At 42.0% G+C, this 27562-nt stretch overlaps 1 long non-coding RNA gene across 1 annotated transcript in view; it reads left to right on the forward strand.

The window, feature by feature from the left end:
* Positions 1-468: 468 nt before the first annotated feature.
* The window catches only part of LOC124620886, a 135709-nt gene continuing 108615 nt past the window's right edge, over positions 469-27562 (forward strand). Inside the window, exon 1 of the long non-coding RNA XR_006980403.1 lies at positions 469-677. This is a non-coding gene — a long non-coding RNA (uncharacterized LOC124620886). The remainder of the gene's footprint in view (positions 678-27562) is intronic.

Consider the following 27562-nt stretch of genomic DNA (forward strand, 5'->3'; position numbering starts at 1 on the left):
TATAACCTGTATGTTAATACTGGAATTCATTTCATCTTCCTTCAATCCGATAATATTCCTCTTAGTTATCTGTGTGTGTATGTTTGATTCTTCGTTGATTATATCGTTAAACATAAAATATATGTTGAATACTTCATGGGTTTTCTCGTTTTTAGTGAAAAAACATATACAGGCCTACTTATATAAATCGATTCTTCTCTTTACAGTTAATATTTTTGTTTCAATTAATTTTAAAATAGAAATTTATTAAGTATACAAACCTTCGGCATAGCAATAAATTTATTGGTAATTGGTACGGTAATAACATCTTTGCATAGTCATTACAAGTGTTCATTGTTGTTTAAAAGATGTAGGCGATGGCGTTATCATTGTCGATAAAGGATGTTGATATAAAGGCGGAAGGAACCGAACTACGGAAGTCCGCTGCGGAAGGACAGAAGTAATCAGTTTTACGAGTTCCTTCTGTGAGGGTAGAGCTCATTTTCCTGTTTTTGTTCTTCGTGCATTTATTCTGTTGTGTGTGAGCGAAAACGGCGACAAATGCAAAAGCTATTGCGTAGTGTGGAGTAACAAGATATTCAGAACAACGGAACGCTAACTGACGCGTCGTAGAATTGGAGTTTACTGGGGAATCCCCCTGTAGCTGCAGTTTGTGTTTGTACTGTATGTGTTCCTAGGTAAAAATGTGATTCTTCTTGTTTGAATGTTGTAGCTGTCGTACTCTCTCGAGGGGTTATTGCATTGTTACGGCCACACGACTGATCATAAAGAGTGGTGCATCTACTTACTTATTACTGGTATTGCACCATCCACGCTGATGTTCAGCAGATCGTTGTGAAGTAGGCCTAAACAAGGAAAAGTTACTGACTACGCTTCGCAAAATGATCTTAGCCCATGAGTTAGGTTTCATGAAACATAATTTCCCGATGTATGTTGTTGTTGTCTTCAGTCCTGATGTCCCGATGTATAACAGAAAATATTGCTCCATTGAAGTTGCAAGTAAAATATTTTTGTGTTCAGACCGTAGATGTACAGGATATTTTTTTTCATTTTTCCCAGAACTGCTAATTGTTCTTTAACAGGGGAATTTAAATTTTCTCAGCGCGTCATGTTTGACATTACGTACCGTATTTAGAATATGTGGACGAGTAAGTTAATTGGTTTTCAACTAGGTAAATATCACAGAAGTTACAGTTAATGTGGGAGACTGCAACGAAGTTAACAAAAGTAATGGTTTGCCATCCGTTCTTTTCACATGTGTTTGAAGGGCGAAGTTCGTATTCCACCAGCTGGTTTACACTCGTCATTTGAACAAATATTAATTAAATTAAAACCATCCATTTATGGAACATTTTCGGACCCCTCCTTATAATCGCTATGAAACTTCCTGCTGAAGGGTTAGTACCATTACAAGATCTGCGTCGTCTATCAGTCGTGATGATACGGCCTGCACACACACACAGAAGTTTTTACAATTTTTCATATAACATACAAAGAAAATTGTTGACAACAAGAAGATATATGCAGATGAAAACAACATTTTCTCCAGTCACTTTTGTCGCTGTTGAAAGATTCTTCCGTGGATTATTTATTGTTTATTTAATTAAAGTAAATAAATAATCGTCCGTAGAGTAGAGTGGAGGTTGACATCCTTTGTAGCTTTTTTTAAAGTTTGCTGAACATTTTCGGAGTAACCATTGAAATATTTATTTTCCAGTCATTTGACAGCTTGATATTTCAGTGTTCCTCTTGTGGTGCCATAATTACGTTTTTCTTGCCTCACGCTGGAAGCTCCCTGGTTTTCTTTTACAATGATGAGCCATAAAACATATTGTGGCCGAAAATGGTCATTGTTAGTAACCAGTTGAATATAGACTTGCAGTGCTCCCATATTTTGCTTGAAGTGATGTTCGTGACACCCTTTCTTTGTAGCATTAACACTTCCTTCCAACCTTAAGAGTCTCCCAATAATAGCAGGCCATAATTAATGGGGCTATGACACAGCATAATACACTGTTATAAGGCACTGTTCACTTAATATATCCTTCAGTCTCATTAGAAGCTATACCACTTGGGAAAAGAATGGAGCACACATACACTGTATGCGCATTCATTGATAGTTTGCAATCTACATCGATACTCTACAAACCACAAATTGTGCATGGCAGAGGGTACATCCATTGTACCAGTCATTAGGGGTTCTTCCCATTCCATTCACATATGGAGTGTGAGAAGAATGATTGATTGAGTGCCTCTGTGTGTGCTGTAATTATTCTAATTTTGTCCTCATGATCCCTATGTGAGTGATACTTAATGGAGTTGTATTATATTACTAAAGTCATCACTTAAAAGTCGGTTCTTGATCGTTTGTTAGTCGACTTTCTTGGGATAGTTTACGTCTATTTCCAATAGTCTGCCAGTTCAGTTTCTTCAGCATCACTGTAACACTCCCCCATGGATCAAATAGACCTGTGACCATTCGTGCTGCCCTTCTCTGTATACATTTAATTACCCTGCTAGTCCTTTTTGGTGTGGATCCCACAAACTTGGACTATATTCTAGAATTGGTTCCACAAGTGATTTGTAAGTAATCTTCTTTGTAGACTGATTGCACTTCCAAAGTCTGCCACCTGTTTTACTCACAACTGAGTCTATGTGATATTCAATTTCATATCCTTACAGAGTGTTGCAGGCGGGTATTTGTATAAGTTGGCCATTTCCAGCTGGGGCTCATTGAGATCATTATTGTCATAAAATAATAGATGTTTAACATTTTACATTTCGGAACATTTAAAGCAAGATGTCAGTCTTTGCACCACTTTGAAATCCTCTAAAGATCTGACTGATAATTTATGCAGCTTCTTTCAGACAGTACTTCATATAGATAACTGCATCATCTGCAAAAAGTCTGAAGTTACTGATGATATTGCCCACTAGATCATTAATATTTGACATTAACAGCAATGGTCTCAGCACACTGCTCTGGGGCATGTTTGAAGTTACTTCAGCGTCTGACAATGGCTCTAGATCCAAAGATAATACATTGTGTCCTCACTACCAGAAAGTCCTCAATCCAGTCATAAATTTCACTTGATACCCCATATGACCAAACTTTTAACAATAAATGTAAGTGTGGTACTGATCAAAAGCTTTTCGGAAATCAGGAGATACTGCATCTACTGGACTGCCTCGATCCAAAACTTTCAGTCTATCATGTGTGAGAAGTACAGGTTGGGTTTCACATGATCAATGGTTTTGGAATCCTTTGTGGTTGGCATGGATGAGGTCATTATGTGTAAGATACAGCTTTATGTTTGAGCTTAGAATATGTTCTAAGATTCTACCACAAATTGATGTCAGAGACATTGGATGGTAGTTTTCTAGATCACTTCTACTGCCCTTCTTGTAGGCATGGTTTTTCGTTCGAGGAATGTATGATATATTATAGTTAGAAGAGGGGCTAACTCAGCGAAAAATTCATAATAGGATCTGCTAGGGATTTCATCAGACTCTGGAGTTTTGTTCAGTTTTAACAATTTCAGCTGTTGCTTAACACCACTGACACTCATATTGATTTCACTCATCTTTTCAGTCATATGAGGATTAAATTGGGGCAATTTTCCTGGGTTTTCCTTTGTAAAGGAACATTCAAAAACAGAGTTAAGCATTTCAGCTTTTGCTTTACTACTGTCCGTTTCAGTTCCTGTCTCATTTGCTCAGGACTGGGCACTAAACTTTGGTGCCATGAACAGCCTTCACAAATGACCAGAATTTCTTTGGGTTCTGTGAAATATTAGTTGTCAGTATTGTGCTATGGTAGTCACTGAAGGCTTCATGCATTGCTCTCTTGACAGCCAAACACATTTTATTCAACATTGCGTGTCTACAGTCCTATGCTTTGTTTTACACCTATTATGCGGTAGTCTCTTTTCTTTAGAAGTTTCTTGACAGTGAGTCTGTAGCATGGAGGGTGCCTCCTGCTATGAACTGTTCTACTGGGTACTTATCTGTCTAGGACATGGTCAACTATTTTTTAAACTGGAGCCAGAATTCCCCTACATGCTCCTGCCCTGTGCTGAAAGTTTCAAGTTCCTCATTGAGGTATGACACAACTGACTTTTATCTAGTTTACTGAACATATAAATCTTTCTGCTTCCTTTGTTTGTCCTTTGTTCTATGGTAATCATTGTTGCCACAACCATGTCATGGTCACTGATACCAGATTTGATGCAGACATCCCAAAGAGGTCAGGCCTGTTTGTTGCCATTAGATGCAGTATATTTCCATCATGAGTGAGGTTCCTATCTGTTCTAGGTAGTTTTAAGAGAAGGCATTTACTAAAGTTTCACAGGCTACCTTATAATGCCCGAAACTAACACAACTGTAATTTCCCCAGTCGATTGTTGGATGATTAAAGTCTCCACCGATGATTGTAGTATGATAGGAGAACTTACATACCGGTGAACTGAGGTTATCTCTATAGTTTTTGGTGACATTAGGAGATGAGTCTGGTGGGCAATAGAAGGATCCAATTTTTTATGTCCATTCCTGATCCTGAGTCTTGCCCAGTCTCACATGCAGCTTCAGTTACTACCTCAGTGGATTGTGAGTTTCTTGTCTACTGCGATAAGTACACCACCTCCATTTCCCACTTGCCTATCCTTTTGATATACATTTTAATTTTCACCAAAAATCTCATTGCTATCAATTCCAGGTTTCAACCAGCTTTCTGTACCTAGTATTATGTGAGTTTCACTAATTTCCAAGAGTGCTTTGAACTCTGGCACTTCGTTGCGGATGCTTCAGCAGTTTACTATTAGGATTTTAATACTCTCTTGTCAGAGACCTTTTGAAGTCTCTGGTTCAGTCCTTCCACTCGACTCAGTCATGAGGACAGTGCTGCAAATTGTGAGCTTCACTGAAACTCCATGTGCAAGGCTGGTCTTCTCTGCCAGTCACTGAAATGGCACAAGAATGACCTCTGAGCCCAGAGGACAGGCTTCATTTGTTGCAGCATGCCCCAAAATCTGCAGTTGGTTGCACATCGTTCCCTCAATGGCTTCTGGAGTAGCCTCTTCAACATGTTGAATGAGGCCTGCAGGCATATACACTGAGTGCACTTAGTGTCCTTACCTCTCCTTTGCTGCCATTTCCCTAAGGGGTACCATCACTCGCTGTGCATTTGAACTGCTGGCAATTAATAGACACTATCATTTTGTGTTTGCCTCCTCCCGACACCAGACAAAACAGGTTTCCCCTAAACAGCTGAAGTGACCCACGCTGGCTCAGATTCAGTTTCAGTGAAAAACAGCACCCCAAACTTGTTGGTAAGGGGGATCGGTGCAAACTAGATGTGACACAGTATATAAGTTAGAATATCTGCTACAGTAATTAAACCATAAATGTCCATTTACTACAAATTAGATTATGTGCAGGACAATGATAACTTCCAAAAATTCTCAGAAATGCATATTTATTTGCATTGTCTTGATATACCGTGAAATTCAGGGCAGTGTGTTCTTTAGCAGTAACTGTGAACCATTACTGTCAGTCATGAAGCCCAGTGGTTTGACAACATCCATATTATCGTGGTACTCAGTGTTGCAGAGAGTGCATATCAGATGATGTGTTTTTTCCTCGTTCAGTTTCATTTTAATTTTGTTGAACCACTATTTGATGTTTTTAAGCAGTACATCTGTCATGTCAAGGTTGTGCAGCAGTTTTTCCTTTGCCAGCGATGGTGGTCTCATCAGCAATGTGTAATTGTTATAACCTCATGATTGGCCTGTATAAGAAACAAGAGAAGTGCTATGACAGATCCCTGTGATACACCGTGCTCCAGCTTTTGTTCATGGGAGACTGCTTCATGGACTATTCAGTTTTCAAGATAAGATTGAAGACTTGCCAGAACAACACCTACAGCGTACAGTTATGTCTTTCTAGTAGTTGTCAGCAATATTACAAAACGTGAGACATGCTTCTCCCCCACCCCACGCACCACTCTCTTTCTATGTATTTCACTGTGCTATAATAAAGGTAGTACAGAAAAGTCTGATGATTTAGTTGACGGTATACTAAATGGTTTCTGTGGTAGTCCCGCCTGGAAAATATAGGTGCTGGAATTTGCAATTTGTGCTACTTCACATTCTAGTTCCTCAGACATCAAAATATGAGGTGCCCCAGGCAACATGGAAGTAATGCAATATGTAATAAAGTTGGTCTATTTGTGAAAACAGAGTTTTCAATTAGTCATTTCATAAATACTGAAAATATTCAATCTTGATTAAGCTTGTTTGAAATTATTTGTGACATACTTCACAGTTTATTAAGTAATGAAATGCTGCCAATTATTCTGTATACTTATTTTGTAAAATCTATAAGTGTACTGAAAGTTTTTTAGTTTTCATGAAACTCATAAATTTAAGTGAGAAAAATATTGCAATAGTGCTAATAGATATTTTGACTTCCTGGAAAGAATTTATAGGTGAGGTGGAAGATGAATGAAAATGCTTTGAAACTGAGTTCCTGGAAAGAGTTTATAGAAGATGACGTGGAAGATGAAGGACAAGAAATGCATTGAAACTAGAATAATTTTTAAGTGGAGGAGTATTAACAATTTGAGAATGATAACACAATTGCATGACCGTTTTTAGCCTATCTAAAAATTTATTCATTTGGTACAAATGAAAAGACAGCTTCTAACTTACTATTTACATCCATACTCTGCAAACCACTGTGAAATAATGCTGTTATACCAAATGTCAGGGTTTTTTCCTGAATGTGAATGGAGAGTACTGGATGAATGACTGCTTAAATATCTCTGTGCGAGCCATAAAATTTTTCTTTTTCTGTCAGGCAATCTGTTCAGGGGCAAAAATACTAGGCCTTCCCTTGCATTTTTCAATATAGTGTAGATGTAAACATTAAGCTACACTGTGATTCTTAAAGTTTTCCCGGCGGACATAATGTTCCATCATCTTTCGGGCGTGCACCCGGGACAGCGACAATTCTTCTTGCGATATTTCGGCTAGAAACCTCCCAGCCATCTTCAAGGCGAGTCGGAGACTGAGTTCATAGTGTTTGCGCGTGCCTATTTATACGGAGAGTCACGTGATACAAAGATGCTGAGAATTGAAAGCGCATGCGTCAAAGATATCAAAGTCGCTAGTCATAGATAAGATGTATATAGCAAAGATAAACATGTAAGCGCAGAGTGCAAACAAAATAGTGCTGCTGCAAATCCACAGTGCTTGTAAATAAATAATTAATCTTTAAAAGTGGTAACATCTGTCGGAAGTGAAGATGCAGAAATTCTTTACGAACGAAGGTGTGAAATAAGCGGTTTCCAAGCATTGTCAAGATGAAAACCTTTGTCACGGTTTAGCAGGTTGTCAGCTAGTTGTATTTCAGCAGCTTCCTCAACAACTGAGTCCCAGAAAGATTAAGCAGTAGTTAAAATCTTAACATCTTTATAATCCATGGCATGGCCAGTAGAAATGCAATGTTCGGCAACTGCTGATTTGTTGGATTGAAGAAGACGTGTGTACCGCTGGTGTTCGACGCATCATTCCTGGATTCTGTAGTCACTGCACAACCTGAGAGATCCATTTCTCTCTGTCTCTCCCCCTCCCTCTTGGTTGCCGGGAGGGTTCCAGTGTAATGGATGAAGCCCAGGAACTGTTGGAGAGCAAACTATCCCAGCTATTAAGATTTTGTCTGCTGCCACTTTGGTGGCCCTTCGTAGATCAAGTGGTGGTAGTCAACATGGTCTGTGACATGCTGGGGGATCGGGTGTAGTGATGATCGTGAACTGTTTCATTCTTAATGACAAATGGTATGAATCCTTCTTGCTGGGAAAGGTTCAGAGACACTGTAGGGAATGGGCAAGCAAGTGGTGCAGTACTGACGTTTGTAGTGGTAGACGCAGGCAGTGCTGTTAGCATTTCAATGGATGGCGCTGGAGCTGCCAAGTCAGTATGGAGTAGAGATGTCAACTTGGTTGTGGCAATGGGTGTAGACAGTCGACATGGCTAGTTAGATGTTGCTGTATTGCATGCAGTTCCTGCTCGATATCTTGAATTCTCTGTTAGATGACATAGTTGTCATGTTGTAAGTGAAAGTTTGTTTCATGTGTGTCGAAGCAGAATTGTTGAATGTGTTGAATATGGTCCATGGTGTGGAGGCATTCATGAAGAAGCCGATGATCATCAGGCATATGTGCAGGAGGTGAGGGCTGGGGCATGAGGTGGGCTGTGCTGTTATGTTGAGTCACCAAGGTTGTGTGGCCAAAAAGCCTGTGGCAGGTCTGGAACCAGGTGGAAGTGAAGGAGAAAGTCTGCACCGATAAATGGTTTGGCAACATTTGCGATGATAAAATTTGAGGTAAATATGTCGAGGCCAATGTCTAATGTGCTTATCTATGTTCCATAGACTCAAATAGTATATCATTTGCTGCATGGAGTGGGAGAGGTTTGTGGGCTGTGTTTTATGTGGTGAAGAGGGCAGTAAAGTTCTGACCTGTGAGCCAGTGTCAGTGAAGTTTAGTTGGCCGCTGATGTGGTCACATACAAAGTGTGTGTTGTTAATAGAGTGGATCAGGTGCTGTTCGTTGTTTTCGTAAGTGTCCAGGCAATTTAAATATCCTGCATGGTCTGGTGTGCCTGCTGTGAACCATGCATAAAGTTTTGGAAATTTCACAGTGGAATTGGTGTATCGTGCATGGTGCCAGGGAAAGCGATTCAGTGTGATCAGCAGTGTGTTGCACAGGTACAATGCGGTTAGCGGTGTTCTGCTCAGGTGCTACGTGGATGGTGGGTAAGTGGGGGTTGTAGTGGCTGTGTGAATGTCATTTCTCTGGCTGAGCGTGGTGCCATCGGAGTCGGTGGAAGTCGGCTCAGCTCGTGGTAGGTGAGAGGTCTGTTGTACAGCTGTTGTAGTTGCAAGTCACACTAGTTGTCATTATTGCCGACATTATTTATGTACTGTTATTTATTTATTTACATGTCAAGTTCCGTAGGACCAAATTGAGGAGCAAATCTCCAAGGTCATGGAATGTGTAAGTACATGAAATTACAATGTAAAAGTAATAGCAGTTAAAAATATAATGGTTATGAACTCGAAAAAAGTCAATCCATAAGTTTAAGTAAATGCAGTCGACAATATAACAAGAATTAGCTTAATTTTTTAAGGAATTCCTCAACAGAGTAGAAGGTGTGGCTAATGAGGAAACTATTCAGTTTTGATTTGAAAGCGCGTGGGTTACTGTTAAGAGTTTTGAATCTTTGTGGTAGCTTATTGAAAATGGATGCAGCAGTATACTGCACACCTTTCTGGGAAGTCTGATCGAAATGCAGGTTTGATTTCTGCCAAGTAATAACTGAGTGAAAGCTGCATATTCTTGGGAATAAGCTAATAGTGTTAACAAGAATGACAGTAAGGAGTATATATATTGAGAGGCCAATGTCAGAATACCCAGACTCATGAACAGGAGTCGACTTACACCACTGATTGCCCGAACTGCTCGTTTCTGTGCCAAAAATATCCTTTCAGAATGGGAAGAGTTACCCCAAAATATACACTACTGGCAATTAAAATTGCTGCACCAAGAAGAAATGCAGATGATAAACGGGTATTCATTGGACAAATAGAACTGACATGTGATTACATTTTCACACAATTTGGGTGCATAGATCCTGAGAAATCAGTACCCAGAATAACCACCTCTGGCCGTAGTAATGGCCTTGATACACCTGGGCATTTGAGTCAAACAGAGCTTGGATGGTGTGTACAGGTACAGCTGCCCATGCAGCTTCAACACGATACCACAGTTCATCAAGAGTAGTGACTGGCGTAATGTGACAAGCCAGTTGCTCGGCCACCATTGACCAGACGTTTTCAATTGGTGAGAGATCTGGAGAATGTGCTGGCCAGGGCACCAGTTGAACATTTTCTGTGTCCAGAAAGGCCCGTACAGGACCTGCAAAATGCGGTCGTGCATTATCCTGCTGAAATGTAGGGTTTTGCAGGGATCGATTGAAGGGTAGAGTCACGGGTCGTAACACATTTGAAATGTAATGTCCACTGTTCAAAGTGTCGTCAATGCGAACAAGAGGTGACCGAGACTTGTAACCAATGGCACCCCATGCCATCACGCTTGGTGATACGCCAGTATGGCGATGACAAATACACGCTTCCAATGCGTTAACCGCGATGTCGCCAAACACGGATGTGACCATCGTGATGCTGTAAACAGAACCTGGATTCGAAACTTCCTGGCAGATTAAAACTGTGTGCCTGACCGAGACTCGAACTCGGGACCTTTGCCTTTCGCGGGCAAGTGCTCTTGCCTGCGAAAGGCAAAGGTCCTGAGTTCAAGTCTCGGTCCAGCACACAGTTTTAATCTGCCAGGAAGTTTCATATCAGCGCACACTCCGCTGCAGAGTGAAAATCTCATTCTGGAAACATCCCCCAGGCTGTGGCTAAGCCATGTCTCCGCAGTATCCTTTCTTTCCGGAGTGTTAGTTCTGCAAGGTTTGCAGGAGAGCTTCTGTAAAGTTTGGAAGGTAGGAGACGAGGTACTGGCAGAAGTAAAGCTGTGAGGACAGGGCGTGAGTCGTGCTTGGGTAGCTCAGTTGGTAGAGCACTTGCCCGCGAAAGGCAAAGGTCCCGAGTTCGAGTCCCAGTCCAGCACACTGTTTTAATCTGCCAGGAAGTTTCATATCGGCGCACACTCCGCTGCAGAGTGAAAATCTCATTCTGGAAACATCCCCCAGGCTGTGGCTAAGCCATGTCTCCGCAGTATCCTTTCTTTCAGGAGTGTTAGTTCTGCAAGGTTCGCAGGAGAGCTTCTGTAAAGTTTGGAAGGTAGGAGATGAGGTACTGGCAGAAGTAAAGCTGTGAGGACGGGGCGTGAGTCGTGCTTGGGTAGCTCAGTTGGTAGAGCACTTGCCCGCGAAAGGCAAAGGTCCCGAGTTCGAGTCCCAGTCCCGCACACTGTTTTAATCTGCCAGGAAGTTTCATATCAGTGCACACTTCGCTGCAGAGTTAAAATCTCATTCTGAGAACCTGGATTCATTCGAAAAAATGATGTTTTGCCATTCGTGCACCCAGGTTCGTCGTTGAGTACACCAACGCAGGCGCTCCTGTCTGTGATGCAGCGTCAAGGGTAACTGCAGCCATGGTCTCCAAGCTGATAGCCCATGCTGCTGCAAATGTCGTCGAACTGTTCTTGCAGATGGTTGTTGTCTTGCAAACGTCCCCATCTGTTGACTCAGGGATGGAGACGTGGCTGCACGATCCATTACAGCCATGGGGATAAGATGCCTGTCATCTCAACTGCTAGTGATACAAGGCCATTGGGATCCAGCACGGCGCTCCGTATTACCCTCCTGAACCCACCAATTCTGCTAACAGTCATTGGATCTCGACCAACGCGAGCAGCAATGTTGCAATACGATAAACCGCAATCGCGATAGGCTGCAATCCGACCTTTATCAAAGTCGGAAATGTGATGGTACATATTTCTCCTCCTTACACGAGGTATCACAACAATGTTTCACCAGACAACGCCGGTCAACTGATGTCTGTGTATGAGAAATCGGTTGGAAACTTTCCTCATGTCAGCACATTGTAGGTGTCGCCACCAGCGCCAACCTTGTGTGAATGCTCTGAAAAGCTAATCATTTGCATATCACAGCATCTTCTTCCTGTTGGTTAAATTTCGGGTCTGTAGCATGTCATCTTCGTCGTGTAGCAATTTTAATCGCCAGTAATGTAATACTATATGACATAAGTGAATGAAAATAGGCAAAGTCGAATAATTTTCGTGTTGAACAATCCCTTACTTCAGATATGGTTCGAAAAGTAAAATTGGCAGCACTGAGTCTTTGAACAAGATCCGGAATGTGGGCTTTCCATGACAGTGTTCAGTTTCACTAATCATATGCCCATTCTGTGAAATTAAAATATCAGGTTTTGTTGAATTGTGTGTTAGAAACTGTAAAAACTGAGTCTTATTGTCATTTAGTGTTAGTTTATTTTCTACAGGCCATAAACTTATGTCATGAACTGCACTATTTGAAACACAGCCAGTGTTGCACACAACATCCTTTACTACCAAGCTAGTCTCATCAGCAAATGGAAATATTTTAGAGTTACCCGTAATACTAGAGGGCATATCATTTATAGGAATAAGGAACAGGAGTGGCCCCAACACTGATCTCTGGGGCACCCCCCATTTGACCGTACCCCACTCAGGCCCCACATCACAGCCATTCTCAACACTGCGAATAATGACCTTTTGCTGTCTGTTGCTACAGTAAGAGGTGAACCAATTGTGAGCTACTCCCCATATTCCGTAATGGTCCAACTTCTGGAGCAATATTTTGTGATCAACACAATCAAATGTCGTAGTTAAATCAAAAAATATGCCTATCGTTCAAATCCTTTTATTTAACCCATCCAGTACCTCACAGAGAAAAGAGAAAATAGCATTTTCAGTTGTTAAATGACTTCTAAAACCGATTTGTACATTTTTTAGCAAATCGTGTGATATAAAATGATCAATTAGTCTCACATACACAGCCTTTTCAATAACTTTAGCAAACACTAATGGCATAGAAATAGGTCTAAAATTGTCTGCAGTATCCCTTTCTCCATTTTTTATAAAGTAGTTTTACTACTGAGTACTTTAATCGTCCAGGAAACTGACAGTTCTTAAAGGAAAAATTACAAATATGGCTAAATCCAGGACTAACATGCGCAGCACAGTACTTTTAACAGAAATATTTTTACTACAAATTGACTTTATATCATTGACATTCACAACTGACCGTATGGTTTTAATTTTATCCTGTGAATTAGCTATTCTATTTGCGTACCACATACTCTTTCCTTCCTAATGGCATGTTTAAGCACCTTACAGTACTGTGGGCTACTGGAGCTTGATTGTGACTACTTCTAACGTTTTGATATACTCCCCACTTTGTTCTAAATGATATCCTTATCCCACCAGTCAGCCACCCTGGCTGCCTTTCACTGCTAGTACCCCGTTTAGAATATTCTGATGTAAAGCAACTCTCAAAGAACATGAGAAATGTGTTAAGGAAAGCATTATATTTATTGGCACTATAAACACCCTGCCACTCTTATTCCTTGGGACTCCCTATTGTTATTGGATTAACTTTCCTACATAGTTTGTAATTATATGTGACATTTGTTTGAGCACAAAAGCCTTTTAGTGTTAAAATTCGTGCATCATGGTCTGAAAGGCCATTCACCCTTTTACTAACAGAATGCCCATCTAGTAATGAAGAATGAATAAAAATATTTTCTATGGCTGTGCTACTGTTCCCCTGCACCCTAGTTCGAAAAAACAGAGTCTATATCAGATCATATGAATTTACAAGATCCACCATCATCCTTTTTCTTGCACCATCATATACAAAATTATTATTGAAGTCACCACATATAACTAATTTCTGGTATTTCCTATAAAGTGAATCGAGAACCCTCTCTTGGTTGAGCAGAAATGCTCTGAAGTCAGAGTTAGGGGACCTATAAACAGCTACAATTAGAAGTTTAGTTTCACTAAATTGAAACTGCCCGTGCACAACATTCAAATATCTGTTCAGTGCAGTGCCGTGATATGTCTGTGGACTTAAATGGAATACTGTGTTTCATGTACATGGCCACTCCCCCACCCCGCAAGGAACTCCTTGAAAAACAGCCAGCTAGCCTGTATCCTGGTAAAGGAAGCCTCTGAATAGGCAAGTTATTTATGTCGTGTTACAATATACCAATAATTTCAGAGTCAACATCTATAAGCAGTTCATTAACTTTATCTCTAATACCTCTTATATTTTGATGAAATATGCTAATTCCTTCTCTACTTGGAAACATGATGTCCTCTGAAGGTGAGCCCGTAGTTAGAGGGACTTCCGTTAAGCAGGTGTTACGTATCAGCTGACTTCAATCTAAAAAAGACGCAGCTCTAACACCAACTATTACAGGAATTTTTCCATAAGTGATCCCATCACCAACCACTACACTGTCACATATAAGCTGTGCCAGCCTCCCCTTCTCATACCTATTGAGGTGCAGGCCATGCCTAGTGAAACCTGATCTGCTGATAGACTCAACTGGCACCACTGCAATGTGACCCATGCCCTTTGTTGTCAGTGCCCTCTCCAGCCCCACATTAATGTGCCTAACAGCTACATTAAGACGAGGCCGATCACGACACTGAAACAGTTGCATGAAATGCACATTAGTGCCACCAGTTTGAGTAGTTACCTTTAGCCGGTCACCACCTACATCATATTCCCTGTCCCTATCAAGATTATTCCCTGCTCCACCCACTATCACTACCTGATCCTCCTTCGTAAAATTCCTACATAACTCCCCTGCACTAGGCTTCACAATGCTGATGACCTGCTACTCCCTCCCAACACTTCCTGAAACTGCTAGCCCACTACACCTCTACCGTGCTGCATGAGAGAATATTTTCAATTGATGAGTTTGAGGCGTGCATACAGAGGTTCATGCTTTATGTTGCCAAGGCGATGTTTGTAATGGAAGAATAGCTGAGTGAATATTGTCCGTGCATGGCCGAAATGATGTGCGGTAGGCAGTAGAGCAATAAGATTCATGCATGGCATGGTTGATAACTCTTCAAAAGTGAGTGGGCATGAATCTGGCTGGTTGGCTTAGGAGTAGCATGGTTTGTGAGCGAAATGGGGTCCCATGTGAGATCACATAGTACATTGTTCAGTAGTGCTGCGCACTGTCCGGAGGAGTGTCATGATCACTTTTTTATCACATGAGATGCACCTGACATAATGGCAGGAGAACTGCTGTCCAGTTGTATAAATTGCACAGCATGAGGGCATGACAGCAGTATTGGAATGTTCAAATTATATGTGAATATGTTCGTTGGGGTCACCAGTGTGGTGCTACGGGTAGAGGCATTAGTGTCAATGAGAAATCACACAGCGTCAATACAATAGGGCACACTTTTATTAAAGAAAAGACCATACACTTCAGGAGCAGCTGAAATCAACAAAGTCATAAGGTCCTGGTTGGCCACCAGCAATGATGTTTGTCGACACCGAGTTCCCACATGCTCTTGTAGTCAGCGGTTATGATATTAAAATGACAGCCACAGTTAAGGTGTAACTGCATATTTTATTCAAAGCATTATTGTGATACTTCATTGTTAGTACAATTTACAGATTAGGTTCCTAAAATTTGTTTGTCTTTTGTTAATGTATTCCTTGATTTGTCCCACATCCCTGAAAGCTTTCATTTTTTATGAGATACATGGAACATGACTAATGAATGAATTATTATTTTTTTCCTCTGTGATTGGAACATGCTGGAAGCGCTTTCAGTTTGCTGATGACTTTGTATTGTTTGGCTCTAGTACAGATAAAATTGAACAATGAATGTAAGAAATTAATACAACAAATTTGAATGTAGGTCTGAAAATGAATTATTGCAAGATTAAAAAAATGTTTAACTGACACTCAAAAAAGAATATAATTGAACAATGCAAGTCATAGAACTAATTGATAAGCTTTTGTATTTGGGTCAGTTGAAGATGACAACGGGATGGGTGATAGATTAAAAAAAAGTAAAACTTGGCATGAAATGCTTTTGGTAGACTGAATAGAGTTTTCAACCCTTAAATCACTAATGTGTCTCAAAAGAAGAGTTTACAATCATCATTCCTTACCAGTTCTGACCAATGCCAGTAAGCCGCGGTCTTCTAATATGAAAATTGTTCAAAATGTAAACAGTTGCTCATTGGAGAGGCTCTTGTTGAGATCAATGAGGAGGAACTGGGCGGAAAAAGAAGATCAATTAGAAACTGAGACAACAACATAGATGACATTAGAAAACATGGAGGTTTTTAGCTGAAGTCTAGTAGAGGCTTACATTCAGGGTGTGTGTTGGACTGGCCGATGATTCAGGTATAGGATAGCAAATTGTACAATAAATCAAACAAAAGGAGACAGCATGGCAGTACATATTATAGTGATATATATAAAGGTTTTGATTTATAATTGTAGTAATGTTGCATACATTCTTCTCTCGGTTATTATTTAACACTATTATTTATTTATATATTATTTAACACTATTATTTACAACTATAGAAACAACATACAAAAACATATAATGCATACAGTATTACATACAGCCTTCATTCCTTACACATGTACCTCTCTACACTATAAAATTCTTTTTCCATTAAATAATTCTTTAGAAGTTTGTGGAATGTCTTTTTACTCATTCTGTCCTCTATAGTCTTGGAAAGTTGATTTACCAGTTGTACACACAAGTGGCGAGGACCTTTTTCAGGAGCTCTGAGTCTATGTGGTAGACTTTTCAGCTGGCCTTTATTTCTTGTGTCTTATGAATGAACATCTGCCATTTTGCCTAGTAGTGTTTTGCCTTTGATTAATGAAATTATTGTTCTGTACGTGTGCATGGATCGAAATGTCCAATATTTTTAAATTATGGAAGGCAGTTCTGTGAGTCAGTTTGTTTTCTGTTCAGGATGGCCTTAATGACCTTTTTTTTTATAATAGGAAAATTCTTTTAGTGTTATTGCTGCTGGAGTTTCCCCAAATGTGATTCCGTACTCTACGTGTGTTCCAAAAAGAGCATTGTATACTGTATATAGAAGTTGTTTGCTAGCATAGTGTGCAAGCTGTTTCACAATAAATATTAGAATGTTTTTTTACTGCAGACATTTTCTGTATGTTGTCTCCAATGGAGCTTATTGTCAAATGTGTCAATCCCAAAATTTTTATAGAGGTAACTTCTTCCACTCTTTGTTTCATCTACGAATACATCTATGTGTTCTTCCTTTTCTGTATTCATGAACACTTTTTTAAATTTATCATTAAGTCATTGTGTATGAGCCACAATACTTTGCTAGTACTTCTTTCCATTGTCTCCAGATTTTCTTCTACATTTACTAAAGTTGTGTAATCAGCATACAATATTTTTTTGTTTTTTCTCAGTGACTTCATTATTGTTTATAAGTAGGTTGAACAGAGGCAGCCAAGTACAGATCCTTGAGGTACATCATAGTTAATATCTCTGATTTCAGATCCTGTTACTGCCATGGTTTCATCTACTGCACTGCATGTCCATGTATTCCACAGGATAGCTTTCTAGTTTTTCAATTAGTGCTGTGTGGATGATAGTGTTAGAAAAAAGTGTTAGACGTATACTGCAATATAGTAGAGACAGAGTTTCTTTAATGGATTTATAACAGTTCCATTTGTCTTGAGATAGTCGCCGCCATACATTTTCCCTTTCTGGAAACCACTATGGGTCTCTAGAAATGTGATCATCTCACTGAAGAATCTGTTTAATTTTTGATAAATCTGAGATTAAAAATAATGGTCTATAGTTACTCGTGTTTTCTTTGTTGTTTCTTAAGTATTGGTATTATTTTGCTTATTTTTAATTTTTCTGGAAATACTGCTTCTCCAAATAAACAGTTTCCAATATCCAAAAAAGATTATGTTATTTCTTCATTTACGTGCTTTATTAGATATTTTGATATATCATCATCTGTAGACTTTTTGGATTTTAATGTATCAATTAATTTTTTGAGGTGTTTTGTTAATGGCCACTGGTTCCAGGAACATTAAGTGGGATGGTTGTCAAGCATTCTAGAATGCTTTGACTGCAAATGATTCCTGTCGGTTTTAATTTTGTGCAGCATCTATAAAATAGTCCACAACTGTAGCTCTGATCAGTGTGTCCGGCTGCCGTTCTGAGGACATAGGTGCGATTCCCAGTACTGCCAGGGATTTTCCCTATGGGAGGACTGGAATAATGTTCACTCAGCCTTGTGATGCTGATTGAGTGAGTAGTAGTGGCACCAGAGCTGATGACAGCTGGGAGGGCAGTGTGCTGACCCCACACTCCAGTGATGCCACTGGCAGAGGATGACATGGCAGTCGGTCGGCCCCAATTGGCCCATTCGAGCCGGAATGCAGAGCTTTGCTCACTTCTCTATAGAATTGATGCTGAGTGTATAAGCAATTTTTGTTCTATCTGTAAGTATGGTGTTTTCAGTCTTCATTGATTTAATAAAATTTTTATTTATGCTCTTTTCACCAAATCTTTCCATGTTGATTATGTCCTAGGCTGTTTTATTTTTGTGATTTGAATTTGCTGTGGCTCTGTTAATTGAACCGGTTTTTGCTTCTCTTTTTAATTATCTGCGCTTTTTCTGACACAGTTCACATGTCTCTATATTGCCTATGTGCCTGAGTTCCTTCGCTTTAGTCCTGAGTTAAGGTTCTGTACCTTAGTCTGTAAAAACGGAACCCTCGTTGGATCACTTTATTGTCCATCTGTCTGTCTGTCTGATTAACTATTAAGGTGGTACCTGTTTCTCAGGACTGGGGATAGGTATTTTGGGTACTAAGGTCCACGGTCCCTTGGCAGTGTAAAAAATTCATGCTTCTAAGTCAATGCAATCACAAGACATGGCTATTATGTCACATATTTTGATACAATTCCGAAAATGATCAGTTATTGATGATATTATTTAATTGGATAGATAAAAAATCTACGCTTCAAGCAGCGGCAGAACACACACATGAAAGACTGTTGTGATTGGCAAGCTTTCGGAGCCAGTGGCTCTTTCTTCAGGCAGAAGGGTTGAAGGGAAAGGAGTTGACAGAAACAACACATACACTCCTGGAAATGGAAAAAAGAACACATTGACACCGGTGTGTCAGACCCACCATACTTGCTCCGGACACTGCGAGAGGGCTGTACAAGCAATGATCACACGCACGGCACAGCGGACACACCAGGAACCGCGGTGTTGGCCGTCGAATGGCGCTAGCTGCGCAGCATTTGTGCACCGCCGCCGTCAGTGTCAGCCAGTTTGCCGTGGCATACGGAGCTCCATCGCAGTCTTTAACACTGGTAGCATGCCGCGACAGCGTGGACGTGAACCGTATGTGCAGTTGACGGACTTTGAGCGAGGGCGTATAGTGGGCATGCGGGAGGCCGGGTGGACGTACCGCCGAATTGATCAACACGTGGGTCGTGAAGTCTCCACAGTACATCGATGTTGTCGCCAGTGGTCGGCGGAAGGTGCACGTGCCCGTTGACCTGGGACCGGACCGCAGCGACGCACGGATGCACGCCAAGACCGTAGGATCCTACGCAGTGCCGTAGGGGACCGCACCGCCACTTCCCAGCAAATTAGGGACACTGTTGCTCCTGGGGTATCGGCGAGGACCATTCGCAACCGTCTCCATGAAGCTGGGCTACGGTCCCGCACACCGTTAGGCCGTCTTCCGCTCACGCCCCAACATCGTGCAGCCCGCCTCCAGTGGTGTCGCGACAGGCGTGAATGGAGGGACGAATGGAGACGTGTCGTCTTCAGCGATGAGAGTCGCATCTGCCTTGGTGCCAATGATGGTCGTATGCGTGTTTGGCGCCGTGCAGGTGAGCGCCACAATCAGGACTGCATACGACCGAGGCACACAGGGCCAACACCCGGCATCATGGTGTGGGGAGCGATCTCCTACACTGGCCGTACACCACTGGTGATCGTCGAGGGGACACTGAATAGTGCGCGGTACATCCAAACCGTCATCGAACCCATCGTTCTAACATTCCTAGACCGGCAAGGGAACTTGCTGTTCCAACAGGACAATGCACGTCCGCATGTATCCCGTGCCACCCAACGTGCTCTACAAGGTGTAAGTCAACTACCCTGGCCAGCAAGATCTCCGGATCTGTCCCCCATTGAGCATGTTTGGGACTGGATGAAGCGTCGTCTCACGCGGTCTGCACGTCCAGCACGAACGCTGGTCCAACTGAGGCGCCAGGTGGAAATGGCATGGCAGGCCGTTCCACAGGACTACATCCAGCATCTCTACGATCGTCTCCATGGGAGAATAGCAGCCTGCATTGCTGCGAAAGGTGGATATACACTGTACTAGTGCCGACATTGTGCGTGCTCTGTTGCCTGTGTCTATGTGCCTGTGGTTCTGTCAGTGTGATCATGTGATGTATCTGACCCCAGGAATGTGTCAATAAAGTTTCCCCTTCCTGGGACAATGAATTCACGGTGTTCTTATTTCAATGTCCAGGAGTGTAGTTCAGACTCCATATTAAACTATAGATCCTTCTTCCCCAGTTGGATGATTGGGGGTAAGTGAGGGACATGAAAGTCAAAAAGCTGGTACCCTCAGCTGCGCAGGCGTATCAGTAGTTTTGTTATGATGAGCGATGGTAAGTAAGCTACTGTACATGCAGCAACATTAGCAGCCATCATGTGTCTGGTTTTTTGAAAGATAGAACAGCCATTTGATTGTACAACAGGTTTTATTCCACAACCTAGATTTCAGTGTTGGGCCATTTTCCCATGCACAAGTATCAGAAACCATTAGACTTGAGAAGAACACTGTTCATCATGAAAATATATATCTTTGGTTATATAAACCAATTTTATCAAAAATAAATCTGAGAACACTTACGTACTAGGCTAATTCACTGACAACTATGACTTATTCACTTGATATCAAGTGAATAAGTCATGCTATATCCTCCTTTCAAGACACTGTCCAACTGACACTGACACAACTGCTCTTTCAAGTCCTTTGCTGTCTCTGACAGAATTACAATGTCATTGGCGAACCTCAACATTTTTATTTCTTCTCCATGGACTTTAATACCTACTCTGAATTTTTCTTTTATTTCCTTTACTGCTTGCTCAATATACAGATCGAATAACATTGGGGACAGGCCACAACCCTGTCTCACTCCCTTCCCAACCGCTGCTTCCCTTCATGCCCCTCGACTCTTATAACTGCCATCTGGTTTCTGTACAAATTGTAAATAGCCTTTCGCTCCCTGTATTTTACCCCTGCCACCTTTAGAATTTGAAAGAGAGTATTCCAGTCAACATTGTCAAAAGCTTTCTCTAAGTCTACAAATGCTAGAAATGTAGGTTTGCCTTTCCTTAATCTATTTTCTAAGATAAGTCGCAAGGTCAGTATTGCCTCACGTGTTCCAACATTTCTGCGGAATCCAAACTGATCTTCGCCGAGGTCGGCTTCTACCAGGTTTTCCATTCGCCTGTAAAGAATCCGCGTTAGTATTTTGCAGCTGTGACTTATTAAACTGATAGTTCCGTAATTTTCACATCTGTCAACACCTGCTTTCTTTGGGATTGGAATTATTATATTCTTCTTGAAGTCTGAGGGTATTTCGCCTGGCTCATACATGTTGCTCACCAGATGGTAGAGTTTTGTCAGGACTGGCTCTCCCAAGGCTGTCAGTAGTTCCAATGGAATTTTGTCTACTCACGGGGCCTTGTTTCGACTCAGTTCTTTCAGTGCTCTGTCAAACTCTTCATGCAGTATTGTATCTCCCATTTCAACTTTATCTACATCCTCTTCCGTTTCCATTATATTGTCCTCAAGTACATCGCCCTTGTATAGACCTTCTATATACTCCTTCCACCTTTCTGCTTTCCCTTCTTTGCGTAGAACTGGGTTTCCATCTGAGCTCTTGATATTGATACAAGCGGCTCTCTTTTCTCCAAAGGTCTCTTTAATTTTCCTGTAGGCAGTATCTATCTTACCCCTAGTGAGATAAGCCTCTACATCCTTACATTTGTCCTCTAACCATCCCTGCTTAGCCATTTTGCACTTCCTGTCGATCTCATTTTTGAAACGTTTGTATTCCTTTTTGCCTGCTTCATTTACTGCATTTTTATATTTTCTCCTTTCATCAATTAAATTCAATATTTCTTCTGTTACCCAAGGATTTCTACTAGCCCTCATCTTTTTACCTACTTGATCCTCTGATGCCTTCACTACTTCATTCCTCAGAGCTACCCATTCTTCTTCTATTGTATTTCTTTCCCCCATTCCTGTCAATTGTTCCCTTATGCTTTCCCTGAAACTCTGTACCACCTCTGGTTTAGTCAGTTTCTCCAGGTCCCATCTCCTTAAATTCCCACCTTTTTGCAGTTTCTTCAGTTTTAATCTACAGTTCATAACCAATAGATTGTGGTCAGAGTCCACATCTGCCCCTGGAAATGTCTTACAATTTAAAACCTGGTTCCTAAATCTCTGTCTTACCATTATATAATCTATCTGATACCTTCTAGTATCTCCAGGATTCTTCCATGTATACAACCTTCTTTTATGATTCTTGAACCAAGTGTTAGCTGTGATTAAGTTATGCTCTGTGCAAAATTCTACCAGGCGGCTTCCTCTTTCATTTCTCTCCCCCAATCCATATTCACCCACTATGTTTCCTTCTCTCCCTTTTCCTACTCTCGAATTCCAGTCACCCATGACTATTAAATTTTCGTCTCCCTTCACTAACTGAATAATTTCTTTTATCTCATCATACATTTCATCAATTTCTTCATCATCTGCAGAGCTAGTTGGCATATAAACTTACATTATAGATTGTGGTCAGAGTCCACATCTTCCCCTGGAAATGTCTTACAATTTAAAACCTGGTTCCTAAATCTCTGTCTTACCATTATATAATCTATCTGATACCTTCTAGTATCTCCAGGATTCTTCCATGTATACAACCTTCTTTTATGATTCTTGAACCAAGTGTTAGCTGTGATTAAGTTATGCTCTGTGCAAAATTCTACCAGGCGGCTTCCTCTTTCATTTCTCTCCCCCAATCCATATTCACCCACTATGTTTCCTTCTCTCCCTTTTCCTACTCTCGAATTCCAGTCACCCATGACTATTAAATTTTCATCTCCCTTCACTAACTGAATAATTTCTTTTATCTCATCATACATTTCATCAATTTCTTCATCATCTGCAGAGCTAGTTGGCATATAAACTTGTACTACTGTAGTAGGCATGGGCTTCGTGTCTATCTTGGCCACAATGATGCGTTCACTGTGCTGTTGGTAGTATCTTACTCCGTTGTGGCTGCACCTACGGTACGGCCATCTGTATCGCTGAGGCACGCAAGCCTCCCCACCAACGGCAAGGTCCATGGTTCATGGAGGTATTGTGTAGAACGTATCAAACAATTAAAGCATTTTTACAAATATGATAAGGATTAGAAGTCAAAGAGTAAATAGCTTTTTCAAAGAGCATTTATTGTTCCATGTTTCGTGTTACATTCAGCAAATCAATAAATACCTTGTACAACAGAATGTCTTCACTGAAAATGAAATGTAATTCGCAGAAAAGGTATAGATAAACGAAATGTTTGGACTAACCAGTTGTGATGATGTGTAAAGAAAATTTAAATCATCACATACACATGTATTTAGTTGATGTACCATACAGCACTTCTTTAGAAATAAAAACAATTACATGGCCATGTTTCATGTTTCAGTATGTCCTAGAAAGATCAGAGTAAATGAAAAATGGGCATCCTCTTGTACACAGACTTGCCACCATTTAGTTAATATGTCATAGCAGATGTTCAAACTGACCACTGTTTTCACACTGATGTGGCACCATAAATATTCAACTGCGACCCCTAGTTTCTGTATTCAAAATCCTTTTCTTCACCCTGTATGTGCTGGTAGACACACACACATATACCACTCACAATAAAAACAAAGATGATGTGACTTACCAAACGAAAGTGCTGGCAGGTCGATAGACACACAAACATACACACAAGATTCAAGCTTTCGCAACAAACAGTTGCTTCATCAGGAAAGAGGGAAGGAGAGGGAAAGATGAAAGGATGTGGGTTTTAAGGGAGAGGGAAAGAAGTCATTCCAATCCCGGGAGCGGAAAGACTTAGCTTAGGGGGAAAAAAGGACAGGTATACACTCGCACACACACACATATCCATCCGCATGTACACAGACACCAGCAGACATTTGTAAAGGCGAAGAGTTTGAGCAGAGATGTCAGTCGAGGCACAAGTACAGAGGCAAAGATGTTCTTGAAAGACAGGTGAGGTATGAGCGGCGGCAAATTGAAATTAGCGGAGATTGAGGCCTGGCGGATAACGAGAAGAGAGGATATACTGAAGGGCAAGTTCCCATCTCCGGAGTTCTGACAGGTTGGTGTTAGTGGGAAGTATCCAGATAACCCGGACGGTGTAACACTGTGCCAAGATGTGCTGGCCGTGCACCAAGGCATGTTTAGCCACAGGGTGATCCTCATTACCAACAAACACTGTCTGCCTGTGTCCATTCATGCGAATGGACAGTTTGTTGCTGGTCATTCCCACATAGAAAGCTTCACGGTGTAGGCAGGTCAGTTGGTAAATCACGTGGGTGCTTTCACACGTGGCTCTGCCTTTGATCGTGTACACCTTCCGGGGTACAGGACTGGAGTAGGTGGTGGTGGGAGGGTGCATGGGACAGATTTTACACCGGGGGCGGTTACAAGGGTAGGAGCCAGAGGGTAGGGAAGGTGGTTTGGGGATTTCATAGGGATGAACTAAGAGGTTAGGAAGGTTAGGTGGATGGCGGAAAGACACTCTTGGTGGAGTGGGGAGGATTTCATGAAGGATGGATCTCATTTCAAGGCAGGATTTGAGGAAGTCGTATCCCTGCTGGAGAGCCACAGGTCGGGAGGGTAGTTGTGGGATGCGAAAGCTGCTTTCAGGTTGTTGGTGTAATGGTTCAGGGATTCCGGACTGGAGCAGATTCATTTGCCATGAAGACCTAGGCTCTAGGGAAGGGACCGTTGCTTGTTGGTGGGTTTGATGTGGACGGACGTGTGAAGCTGGCCATTGGACAGGTGGAGGTCAATGTCGAGGAAAGTGGCATGGGATTTGGAGTAGGACCAGGTGAATCTGATGGAACCAAAGGAGTTGAGGTTGGGGAGGAAATTCTGGAGTTCTTCTTCACTGTGAGTCCAGATCATGAAAATGTCATCAATAAATCTGTACGAAACTTTGGGTTGGCAGGCCTGGGTAACCAAGATGGCTTCCTCTAAGCGACCCATGAATAGGTTGGCGTACGAGGGGGCCATCCTGGTACCCATGGCTGTTCTCTTTAATTGTTGGTATGTCTGGCCTTCGAAAGTGAAGATGTTATAGGTCAGGATGAAGCTGGCTAAGGTAATGAGGAAAGAGGTTTTAGGTAGGGTGGCAGGTGATCGGCGTGAAAGGAGCATCCCGCAACTACCCTCCCGACCTGGTACAGAAGCAAATAACCAGAGCCACTTCATCATCTCCTCAAACCCAGAACCTCCCACAGAAGAACCCCAAAAGTGCCCCACTTGTGACAGGATACTTTCCGGGACTGGATCAGACTCTGAATGTAGCTCTCCAGCAGGGATATGACTTCCTCAAATCCTGCCCTGAAATGAGTTCCATCCTTCACGAAATCCTCCCCTCTCCACCAAGAGTGTCTTTCCGCCGTCCACCTAACCTTCGTAACCTCTTAGTTCATCCCTATGAAATCCCCAAACCACCTTCCCTACCCTCTGGCTCCTACCCTTGTAACCGCCCCGGTGTAAAACCTGTCCCATGCACCCTCCCACCACCACCTACTCCAGTCCTGTACACGATCAAAGGCAGAGCCACATGTGAAAGCACCCACGTGATTTACCAACTGACCTGCCTACACCGTGAAGCTTTCTATGTGGGAATGACCAGCAACAAACTGTCCATTCACATGAATGGACACAGGCAGACCGTGTTTGTTGGTAATGAGGATCACCCTGTGGCAAAACATGCCTTGGTGCACAGCCAGCACATCTTGGCACAGTGTTACACCGTCCGGGTTATCTGGATACTTCCCACTAACACCAACCTGTCAGAACTCCGGAGATGGGAACTTGCCCTTCAGTATGTCCTCTCTTCTCGTTATCTGCCAGGCCTCAATCTCCGCTAATTTCAATTTGCCGCCACTCATACCTCACCTGTCTTTCAACAACATCTTTGCCTCTGTACTTCCGCCTCGACTGACATCTCTGCCCAAACTCTTTGCGTTTACAAATGTCTGCTGGTGTCTGTGTATGTGCGGGTGGATATTTGTGTGTCTGCGAGTGTATACCTGTCCTTTTTTCCCCCTAAGGTAAGTCTTTCCGCTCCCGGGATTGGAATAACTCCTTACCCTCTCCCTTAAAACCCACTTCCTTTCGTCTTTCCCTCTCCTTCCCTCTTTTCTGATGAAGCAACTGTTTGTTGCGAAAGCTTGAATTTTGTGTGTATGTTTGTGTTTGTTTGTGTGTCTACCGACCTGCCAGCACTTTCATTTGGTAAGTCACATCATCTTTGTTTTTAGGTATAGATATTTTTCCCATGTGGAATGTTTCCCTCTATATATATATATATATATATATATATATATATATATATATATATATATATAAAACGAAGATGATGTGACTTACCAAACGAAAGTGTTGGCAGGTCGATAGACACACATACAAACACACAAAATTCTAGCTTTCTCAACCAACGGTTGCTACGTCAGGAAAGAGGGAAGGAGAGGGAAAGACGAAAGGATGTGTGTTTTAAGGGAGAGGGTAAGGAGTCATTCCAATCCCGGGAGCGGGAAGACTTACCTTAGGGGGAAAAAAGGACGGGTATACACTCACACACACACACATATCCATCCACGCATATACAGACACAAGCAGACATATTTAAAGACAAAGAGTTTGGGCAGAGATGTCAGTCGAGGCGGAAGTGCAGAGGCAAAGATGATGTTGAATGACAGGTGAGGTGTGAGTGGCGGCAACTTGAAATTAGCGGAGATTGAGGCCTGGTGGGTAACGGGAAGAGAGGGTATATTGAAGAGCAAGTTCCCATCTCTGGAGTTCGGATAGGTTGGTGTTGGTGGGAAGTATCCAGATAACCCGGACGGTGTAACATGTGCCAAGATGTGCTGGCCGTGCACCAAGGCATGTTTAGCCACAGGGTGATCCTCATTACCAACAAACGCTGTCTGCCTGTGTCCATTCATGCGAATGGACAGTTTGTTGCTGGTCATTCCCACATAGAATGCATCACAGTGTAGGCAGGTCAGTTGATAAATCACGTGGGTGCTTTCACATGTGGCTCTGCCTTTGATCGTGTACACCTTCCGGGTTACAGGACTGGAGTAGGTGGTGGTAGGAGGGTGTATGGGACAGGTTTTACACCGGGGGCGGTTACAAGGGTAGGAGCCAGAGGGTACGGAAGGTGGTTTGGGGATTTCATAGGGATGAACTAAGAGGTTACGAACGTTAGGTGGATGGCGGAAAGACACTCTTGGTGGAGTGGGGAGGATTTCATGAAGGATGGATCTCATTTCAGGGCAGGATTTGAGGAAGTCGTATCCCTGCTGGAGAGCCAAATTCAGAGTCTGGTCCAGTCCCGGAAAGTATCCTGTCACAAGTGGGGCACTTTTGTGGTTCTTCTGTGGGGGATTCTGGGTTTGAGGGGATGAGGAAGTGGCTCTGGTTATTTGCTTCCTTACCAGGTTGGAAGGGTAGTCGTGGGATGCGAAAGCTGTTGTCAGGTTGTTGGTGTAATGGTTCAGGGATTCCGGACTGGAGCAGATTCGTTTGCCACGAAGAACTAGGCTATAGGGAAGGGACCGTTTGATGTGGAATGGGTGG

Source organism: Schistocerca americana, chromosome 1 (genome assembly GCF_021461395.2).
Source record: "Schistocerca americana isolate TAMUIC-IGC-003095 chromosome 1, iqSchAmer2.1, whole genome shotgun sequence".
Taxonomy (NCBI): domain Eukaryota; kingdom Metazoa; phylum Arthropoda; class Insecta; order Orthoptera; family Acrididae; genus Schistocerca; species Schistocerca americana.